Raw genomic sequence first — 9,928 nt, 5'->3', positions numbered from 1 at the left:
TTAGACAACCTTAATATGTATGTATATGTATTTGTCCCTCTATATCTAATTTTTCCCTTTTACTAAATCTCATCTGCCATTCTTTTGTCCATGCATTCAATTTAGAGTGATCCCTTCAGAGTTCTTTATGGTTTGTTTGGGATTTCAGTCCTGAATAACATAATGTTCTTTGCAAACTCGCCTACATCCTTCATCCAAGACTGCTTGTTTAAATAGCAGTTGTCTTAATATATGTCTCTTCTGTTGTGAAAACTGATCATTTAATCTTACCACTTTCTGGTTTTTAATTTTTTATCCTTTTATAGGAGGATTATCACGATTTACCATTTTCTTAGGAGCTTTTTGTAGAGGAATTCAACTACAGGGTGTTATCCACTGTATTTGCATGGTTTGTAGTCTGTCCAAGAATTCTAAAAAAAAATCAATGAGAAAAAAGCTTCCCTTGGCAAAACCCACTCTTATTCTCCAACTTGTTAAACTTCCTCGTTGTTCAAGCAGTCCTACTAGGTTTCTGTCAATTAAACTATTATATAATTAGGGTAAATTTAAAATCCAGTGGCACCTTTAAGACCAACAAAGGTTTATTCAAGGTATGAGCTTTTGGGTACATGCACACTTTTTCAAATACATTGGAATGGAAGGTAGAGTTCAAAAATATAGACAGAGGCTGAACAGCAAATTAACATGTAACACGATGTTTTAAGATATGCAAAGACAAAACTAACAAGCTAAGGTTATTTAGTTTTGTCTTTGCATATCTTAAAACATCGTGTTACATGTTAATTTGCTGTTCAGTCTCTGTCTATAAGTGTGAATACCTTTCATTCTAATGTATTTGAAATGGTGTGCATGTACCAGGAAGCTCATATCTTGAATAAATCTTTGTTGGTCTTCAAAGTGCTATTGGACTCTAAATTTCTACTGCTTCAGACCAACACGGCTGACCACCTGAAACTATAAATTAGGGTGACAGCTTGTAAGTTCTTGTTACCATCCTGGACCTTCTTTTAAATTGATGCTATATTAGCGAACCTCCAGGTTTTTGGCAAGGAGTCTGACTTTAATAATCATATATAAAAGCCCTAATGCATTTCCAGCTCTCCCATTGGCTGTGCTGTGCACTCCATCAGCTCTGGCCCATCAACCGCCACTCAAGAGTACTTGCGTGCCATTGGCTGGGTGCTGGGTCCGCTCCTCTTCCCTGCCCACTGCCGCCTTAGCCACTGTTCCCTGTTAGAATAAACTGCCAAAATGGCTGTCTCTCCTGGTGAAGCCGCTTCTGCTTATGGCTTATGGCTGGCTACTGAAACAACTGTGCCTTGTTCATGAAGAGGCTTCTACTGCTGCTGCTTCTCCTGCTTGGCTCCTCTGGCTGGCTACAAAGGTGAGCCAGCAGCCATCAAATCATTCCCTCCTCCTCCTGCTGTTGGGCTAATTTCCCCCTCAGTGGCTGTTCCTAGGTAACCAAGCTTGGTTCTGTCAGTAAAAAGGTGGGGGGAGGAGACCCTTTCCAGGCCTACTTTGGCCTTTGTGGGGAACTCATTGGGTCCAGTCCTGACTAGGGTTGACAGCTCCAGGTTGGGAAATTCCTGGAGGTTTTTTAGTAGAGGCTACAGAAGCCAGAGTTTGGGGAGGGGAGAGGCCTCAGGTGAATAGAATCCCATAGAGTCCACCCTCCAAAGCAGTTATTTTCTCCAGGGGGACGGAGTGATCTGTTGTCTGGAATTCAATTGTGATACCAGGTGATCTTCAGGCTCCACCTGGAGGTTGGCTACCCTAGGCCTGGCAGCGCCCTCTGGGTGACTTGCTGACACCTGACTTTCATGACTTTACAAGGCCTGGTTGCTTGCTTCTGTTCACCAGCAGCAGCCACCCTAGGACAGTCAGTGTGGCATAGCAGTTAGTGCTTCAGAGCAGGATCTGCCAGACCCAGGTTATTGTGGTGGAAGCTGAGTGGTTGATTTCAGACCAGTCACAGACTTTCAGCTAACCTACCTCACAGGGTTGTTGTGCAGATCAAAAGGGAGAGAGGAGAATAATGTAAGCTCCTTTTCTCCTTTGGAGAAAAACTGTACTTTTCCTCCTGGGGAACCATTATTGCCAATCTCCAGGTGAGGACTGGAGATCACTCAGAATTACAACTGCTCTCCAAATGGCAGAGATCAGTTCCCCTGGAGGAAATGGTGGGCTCTGTGTCATTATATCCTGCTGAGGTGGTGCAAGGTCTGCCAGACCCAGGTTCTTGCTGTGAAAGCTGATTGGGTGATTTTTGGACCATTCATAGACTTTCAGCCTAACCTACCTCACAGGGTTGTTGTGCAGATCAAAAAGGGGACAGGAGAATGATGTGAGCTGCTTTGGTCCCCACTGTGGAGAAATACTGTACTCTTCCTAGGTAGAGGCTGCAGGGAGAGGAGAGGCGGTAGAAAGCTGAAGTCAGAGGGGCAGATAAAGGTAGATTGATGGTTGGCTGGGAAGGAGATAGGGTTGCCTCCTCCAGGTTGGGAAATTCTTGGAGATTTGAGGGGTGGAGCCTGGAGAGGGTGGGGTTTGAGGAGGGGTGGGATCTCAGACAGGTACAATGCCATAGACACCACCCTCCAAACCAGCCATTTCCTCCTGAGGAACCATTGTTGCCAGTCTCCAGGTGAGGGCTGAAGATCAATCAGAATTACAAATGTTCTTGAAATGTCAGGGATCAGTTCCCCTGGAGAAATGGGTTGAGTCTGTGTCATTCTATAGCATACCCTTCTGAGATTGCCACTGTAAATTGAGTGCCGAAGGTACCCACCTAGGGCCTCTTCCTAGAGCTTGTATTTAGTTTCATAATAGGCCTTATTCCTATTAATATATTAAAGCCAAGCCATGCTGGCGACAACTCACCTACTCTCCCATTGGCCACTGGGGAAGCTGCCTTGGCGCTCATTGGCCCGTCCCACCGGCTGCTCCATTTTTATACCCCCACTTTTGACGCATTGCACATTGGGAGTTGTAGTTCTCAGTTGGCCTTACTGCAGCCATAGTAAAGGGTATTAGAACTACAGCTCCCAAGTTGGGAGTTCCAAAAAGCTGTGGGGCATTAGCAGGGAGTCAGTTGAAGTGTTAATCAATTCAATTCCTGGACATCTCCCTGAATTACAATTGCTCTCTCCACTACAGAGATCTGTCCCCATGGAGCAAACAGTTGCTTTGGAGGGTGAGCTCTATGGCAGTATACTTCACTGAAGTCTTTCAACAAACCTGGCTCTCCCCTAAGTATTGCCAACCCCCAGGTGGCACCTGGAGATCTCCAGCTATTACACCTGATCTCTAGATGACCAAGTTCAGTTCTCCTGGAGAAAATGGCTGGTTTGGGTAGTGGACTCTATGGAATTATACCCTGCTTAGGTCCCTCCCCACCCCAAACCCTGCCCTCACCAGATTCTACCCTTCAAATCTACAGGTATTTCCCAACCCAGTGTTGGCAAACCTGTACCTGGCCACAGAACTGCTTTCCAGATCCTTGGGACTCAGAACACATGGCATAGGAGGAGGTGCTTTTCTACCTTAGCTGCCACTGCATAGCCCCAAATCAACATTAAGTCAGGGGTGGAGGGAACCATACTAGTTACCATGTGGCTCTCCTCCCATACTACCCACTTGGGGAAGCAAAATGACTTGAGACAGCTGTGCCTTACAGCTAAGTAGAAGGAAATAAGCATGGCTCGCCTCCCTCTATTTTCCCCTTCCCTCCGCCACCCCACCAGCCACAATCGGGACACTCACCTGGAGCCTCTTTCTAGAGCTCGTTGTATTTCTTCCCACAACAGGCCTTACTCCTAGTATTTAATATTTTTAAAAAAGATTCCTATCTGAATTGAATAACTCCCAGGTGAAACTTTCCTGATCCAACTATTGCCTGTGATTTTTTAAATCTTAAACTTCATTTTATTTATTTATTTATTTATTGAGAACCTTTCTCTGCTACCTTTCCACCCAAAGGGGAACCCCAAGGGGAACCCTATTATATAGACGTGAGACATATTTTGACCTAGATAAATGCCAATTTTTCTCATTCTTCCATTCTCCCATTACAATCCCTTTAAAAATACTCATGCATTTTGCAGAGAACAGTATCAGCAACTATGCAGTAGCCATATAGCCTGAATATTTCCTGCAGAATTTTTTCGGTCCTCACTCCTGCATAACATTTGTCATATTTATTCTTCCATTGGGGGGGGGGGGACACCACTGCTGTGATTCAATGCTAAGATGAAGGTGGCAGTAGCAGTGGTGAATATACAATGAGCACGATCAAATTATTTTCCTTCCCTGTGTGAAATTGTTTTATGCATTGGCTTAGAAAGCTTAATCCCCCCTGCTGCTGCGCTCCTATAAAGAGAGAAAAATGGATATTTATTCAAATGGAATAATGGTATGCTTTTTCCAGCTCTTTTCCATGTTAAATCTGGTTCAACAAAGATGTAGCCCACTAGGAAATATTTTGCATCCCCAGAGAGGGTGGTCAGTCTCCAGCTGGCTGCAGGAGACAATGAAAAGGCATGAAGAGGGGAATTACATTGGAAAATGTGTGTGCCAGCCAAGTCAGTGTGGAAGTGGATGAAAAATGGTGTGGATGAAAAGGTAGGAGTGGGAAGCAGTGGATTAGCTCATCTCCTCATAATTCCACCCCCCCCCCAAGTTAAGAGAATGGTGTAAGTGGTCAGAAGGCTGTTTTCCCCTAAAAGAAGAAGAAGAGAGTGGATGTTATACCCTGCCCTTCACTCGGAGTCTCAGAGCGGTTTACACTGTCCCTCCCCCTCCCCACAACAGACACCCTGTGAGATAGGTGGGGCTGGGGGAGCTCTTTTGAGAACTCCTCCTGAGAAAACAGCTCTGAGAGAACTGGTGACTGACCCAAGGTCACGCCAGCAGCTGCATGTGGAGGAGTGGGGAATCAAACCTGGTTCTCCCAGGTTAGAGTCCGCGCTCCTAACCACTACACCAAACTGTATAGTCAAAGTTGTTGTCAAAGTAACTGCATATCTGCATCTTGACAGTGGACTCAGAAAAAAATATCATTATTTAACCAAGACCATTTCTGATGCTTAGTCAAGACTGACTTCTGCTGAGTTGTACCCCAAACTTGACAAAGGAAAGGCTAAAGCCTTATGTCTGGCAGCTTCTCCACTGAAATCCAGTAGTTTCTCAGTTTCCCATCTGACCATAGCTGCAGTACAGAAACTATCTATATCTGCTTTTTCTTTACAGCCACAATTTAATACCAAGTTGAGCATGTTTAACCCCACCATATTCAATCCATTTCTGCACATTCAATCTGCACTGGTTTCTGGCCCATGGATATTTGAGGACACACGTAGTTAACAGAAGTATAGGCTTGTGTCTTACATAACAGGACTTGCCCAGTAAAAGTGAACTGGGTCATCTTTGTGAAGTCATGCTTTGTGAAGTCTGGCAAGCAGTCCATCACCCACACTGCTATGTTAAGGGGTAAACTGTTAGACCAATGGATTAAGTTAAAATTAGCTGTTGTGTATTATTAGATTAGTTAATTAATTGGGATCCTATTGATTAATTGTAGGACAAAATTAATGAATTAAATCAGGTTTATTTAAATGGTTTAGCGTTTTAGTTAATTCATTGCCTACAAACTACCCTACCAAAATTGATTAATGGATTGTAAAAAAAAGGTAAAGGTTCCCTTGCTCGAAAGCCAGATGAATCCGACTCTAGGGTTGCGGTGCTCATCTCCGTTTCAAAGCCGAAGAGCCAGCGCTGTCCAAAGACGTTCCCGTGGTCATGTGGCTGGCATGACTAAACACCAAGGTGCACGGAACGCTGTTAATGGATTGTAAATTGTATTAAATTGATTGCTAGGGAATGAAATACTGTTAGTTGATTTACCTTTGCTAATTTTCTGGCCAGCTGACTGGGGTTGTTATATAGCAATCAAAACGCTGTTTGGATGAGAAGATAGGGTGGGATGGGATTTAGGTTTATTTGCTAGGATAGAGTAAGATTAAGGATTAGCAGTTGGGTACAACAGGAGTACTAGTGACCGCCATGAGTGGCACTCCAACAGTGCATTCCATCCATTAGCCAAATTTTTGGTTCGTCTGAGGCACTGCGAAGGCCAGCTTAATGGCGGCGATTGGACAAGGGATACCAGTGTTCCTGGGGAGGGGAAAGTATAGCAGAGGGACCAGGCAGGAAGTCAAGGGAAGGAGGCTGAGAAGTAGAAGAGCTCGCCCCCCTTCCAGCCTGCGCCCCATCCCGAAAGTAGCAGGCAGAGGGGCTAGGATTAATGACCCCCCTCCGACATTGGTGTTGTGTAATGCCAGGTCCATAAATAATAAGTTAGATGAGCTACTTGAGGACTGGCATGACAGGCTCTCGGCCCATTGATGAGATCGCTCCCTGATGCCCTCTGTGCCCCTGCTTTAAGCGGGCTCCTTGGTTACCCAGGAGCTGTGGCTGATGAAACGAGGGCTCAGACGACTAGAGAGATGGTGGCAGCATGCTCGTGATGAAGAAACAAGAGCATCCCGTAGGACATTTATGAGATCCTATGAAATGGCAGTCAAAGTCGCAAAGAGAGAGTTCTACGCGGCCACGGTTGCGTCTGATAGCTCACGCCTGGCACAATTGTTTAGGACTATTCGGTCATTAACAGAGCTGCCACAGGGCAGACCAAATGCTAGGGAATTGGATATCGAATGTGAGGCTTTTGTGAGCTATTTTTCAGATAAAGTCCTGTTGCTCCACCGCGATCTCCCCGCCACAGTTGAGACAGTGAGCGAACTCAAGGCTCCATGCACGTCTTCTGGTTCTATTCTGATTTCAGTCCACTCAGCCTTGAGGAAGTTGACAAATTGCTCTCAACGGTACGTCCAACCACGTGCAGCCTTGATCTGTGCCCTTCATGGCTCATAAAAGCTGGCCATGAGGGGTTTCGAGGTGCCCTCAGGGATATTATCAACAACTCCCTTGCTGAGGGACTGGTCCTGGGGGCACTCAAGGAAGCAATGGTCCATTCTCTCTTGAAAAAACCATCTCTGGATCTGGCCGAATTGGCCAACTATCGGCTGGTCTCCAATTTGCCCTATTTGGGCCTTATTGGGCAAATTACTTGAGAGAGTGGTGGCGATTCAGTTCCAGAGCTTTATGGATGACACTTCCATACTAGACCCATTCCAGTTCGGCTTCCGGCCAGGCCATGGGACTGAGACGGCACTGGTCACCCTCACAGACGGCCTCCGGAGGCATCTGGATCAAGGCTGCATGGCAGTACTGTTGCTGTTGGACCTGTTGGCGGCATTCAACACGGTCGACCATCAGTTACTGATCCACCACCTTGCTGACACTGGGATCCAGGGGCTTGCCTTGCAATAGCTTGTCACCTTCCTCCAAGGTCGGGGACAGAGGGTGGCAATAGGGAAACAGACGTCCCAGAGGTACCCGCTGGTCTGCAGGGTCCCTCAAGGGGCGGTGTTGTCCCCGATATTATTTAACATCTACATGCGCCCCCTTGCCCAGATTGCCCGGAGGCATAGGCTTGGGTGTCACCAATACGCGGATGACGCCCAGCTATATCTGTTGTTGGGTGGTCAGTCTGACTCTACCCCAGATGACCTGGACCAGGCGCTTCAGGTCGTGGCGGGCTGGTTTAGACTGGGCCAATAGAATCCAACGAAGACAGAGGTCCTGTGCCTGAGTCAGAGTGGGTCAGGGGTAGGGATCCCACTACCGACCTTCGGTGGGGTGCCATTGGTGCGAGCGCCGAGGGTTAGGAGCTTGGAGTGCTCCTGGATGCCGCCTTAACAATGGAGGTCCAGGTAGCAATCACTGCCAAGGCAGCCTTTTGCCATCTACGGCTGATTAGGCAGCTGGTTCCCTTCCTCGAACGCAATGACCTGGCAACAGTGATTCATGCTATGGTCACCTCGAGATTAGACTACTCCAACACTCTCTACATGTGGCTGCCCTTGTCTCAAATCCGGAAGCTGCAGCTAATGCAAAATGCAGCAGCCAAGCTGCTGATGGGTCTCTCTATACGAGATCACATCCAGCCTGTACTGAAGGCATTGCACTGGCTGCCAATAGCATACCAGATTCGTTTCAAGATGTTGGTTGTGACCCTTAAAGCCCTATATGACCGGGGGCCTGTCTACCTGAGGGACCACCTTTCCCCGTATGTTCCCCGAAGAGCACTGAGGTCAGGGTCACAAAATCGCCTGGCTCTCCCTGGTCCGAAAGACATCAGATTGGCCACCACTAGAGCCAGGGCCTTCTCAGTGGTGGCTCCACTCTGGTGGAATGAGCTCCCGGAAGACATCAGGGCCCTGCAGGACTTTTTACAGTTCCACAGGGCCTGCAAAATGGAGCTCTTCCACCAGGCTTTCGATTAGGAGCCGCCACTGCTAAATGACTCATCGGAACTGAACATGCTATGCCCATTATGACACAATGTCGGATATTGCCTTCAGATCACTTTATAGATTGCAACGCTGGTTATTGCCTTCTCTTATTGGATTACATCATAGGATCTGTATGCACTAGCACTTTATGTAATTGTTGCTTATGTGAATTTTATCGCATCTTATTGTTTTATTGTATTTAATCTGTCTGTACGCCACCTTGAGCCAGTTCGCCCGGTAAGGCGGGATATAAATAGAAAGTAATAAATAATAATTAATAGATTTCATGACATCCCAGGTAGCAAGATGGATTTTAACATCTGGAAATAAACATTCTGAACTTTTGTGTTGCATTATTGGTTCAGTCCACTTTTCAGAAAACAAGCTCTAACTTTAGAAAATAATGCATAATAATGCGCTATAAAGCTGGCAGGATGATTGCCAGGTCAACTTCCATGCACGTGACATCAGCACATCTAATATGCTGATCCATGTTAAGAGCACAGCTGAGTCCGGTTTTCAGACTGGCAATGCAAAGATTTAAGAAGTGGTAACTTGGGGAATTGGTTATTAGTAGTGCGAATGTTGCTGCTCAATCATTTGTCGGGATCTCCAATCTTTAGAAAGGTAACAATAGATAGGAAGTGTTTGTATATGTGCACATTGTTCGAAAAGCTGGCCTGTGAACCCCAGGGCCAGGATCCTGTGGGTGTGTCTAATGCATTGTTTGTTGTAGGAGCTGTGATTAGTTTCGTCTTCCAACTCTACCCTGCTGCTGTTGCTGCATCTGGTGGTTTCTCCAGAAGCTCCTTCCTCCTAACATATGGGCAGCATATGAAGTTTGAAAATTGAAGAAAGAAATGTCCTGGCCCCACTGGTGGGCCTCCTGATGGCACCTGGTATTTTTGGCCACTGTGTGACAGAGTGTTAGACTGGATGGGCCTTTGGCCTGATCCAACATTGGCGTCTCTTATGTTCTTATGACCTGATAAAGCCTGGTTCACAAACAGAAATCCATTTTAGCTTTGACTTCTGCTCTGCACTGTTATTCTTGGAGCTTACAAATTGCACATAACTATTGTGATGAGCTAAGAATGAAGGGAGGTTGTATTTATGCCAAATGCATGAAAACAGCTTCGCTTTTAGTGGATCTAGGATGGATTTTTCAGTATAACTTTGTCACGTATCTCATTGAAGACGGGAATCAGGCTGAAACAACACTGTCTCCCCCCCCCCACACACACACATTTTTATCCTGTCTTCCTTCCAAGCAGCTCTAGGTGTTCTACACGATTTGCCTCTCTTCCACCTTATCCTCATCAGGGGTCGTTTCATAGAAAAGAGCTAGGGGAACTCATTAGCATAACTCATTAGCATATGCCACACCCCCTGACATCACCGGAAGTGTGTCATAAGGCCACACCCCCTGACATCACTAGAAGTGTGTCATAAGGCCACACACCCCGCCCCCAATGGTCCCGGCCGCCGCCGCTAGCCTTGCAGCTCCACTG

The sequence above is a fragment of the Gekko japonicus genome, unplaced genomic scaffold, assembly GCF_001447785.1.
Source record: "Gekko japonicus isolate JY-2015 unplaced genomic scaffold, Gekko_japonicus_V1.1 scaffold720, whole genome shotgun sequence".
NCBI lineage: Eukaryota > Metazoa > Chordata > Lepidosauria > Squamata > Gekkonidae > Gekko > Gekko japonicus.
Note: the sequence above shows the minus strand (reverse complement) of the source record.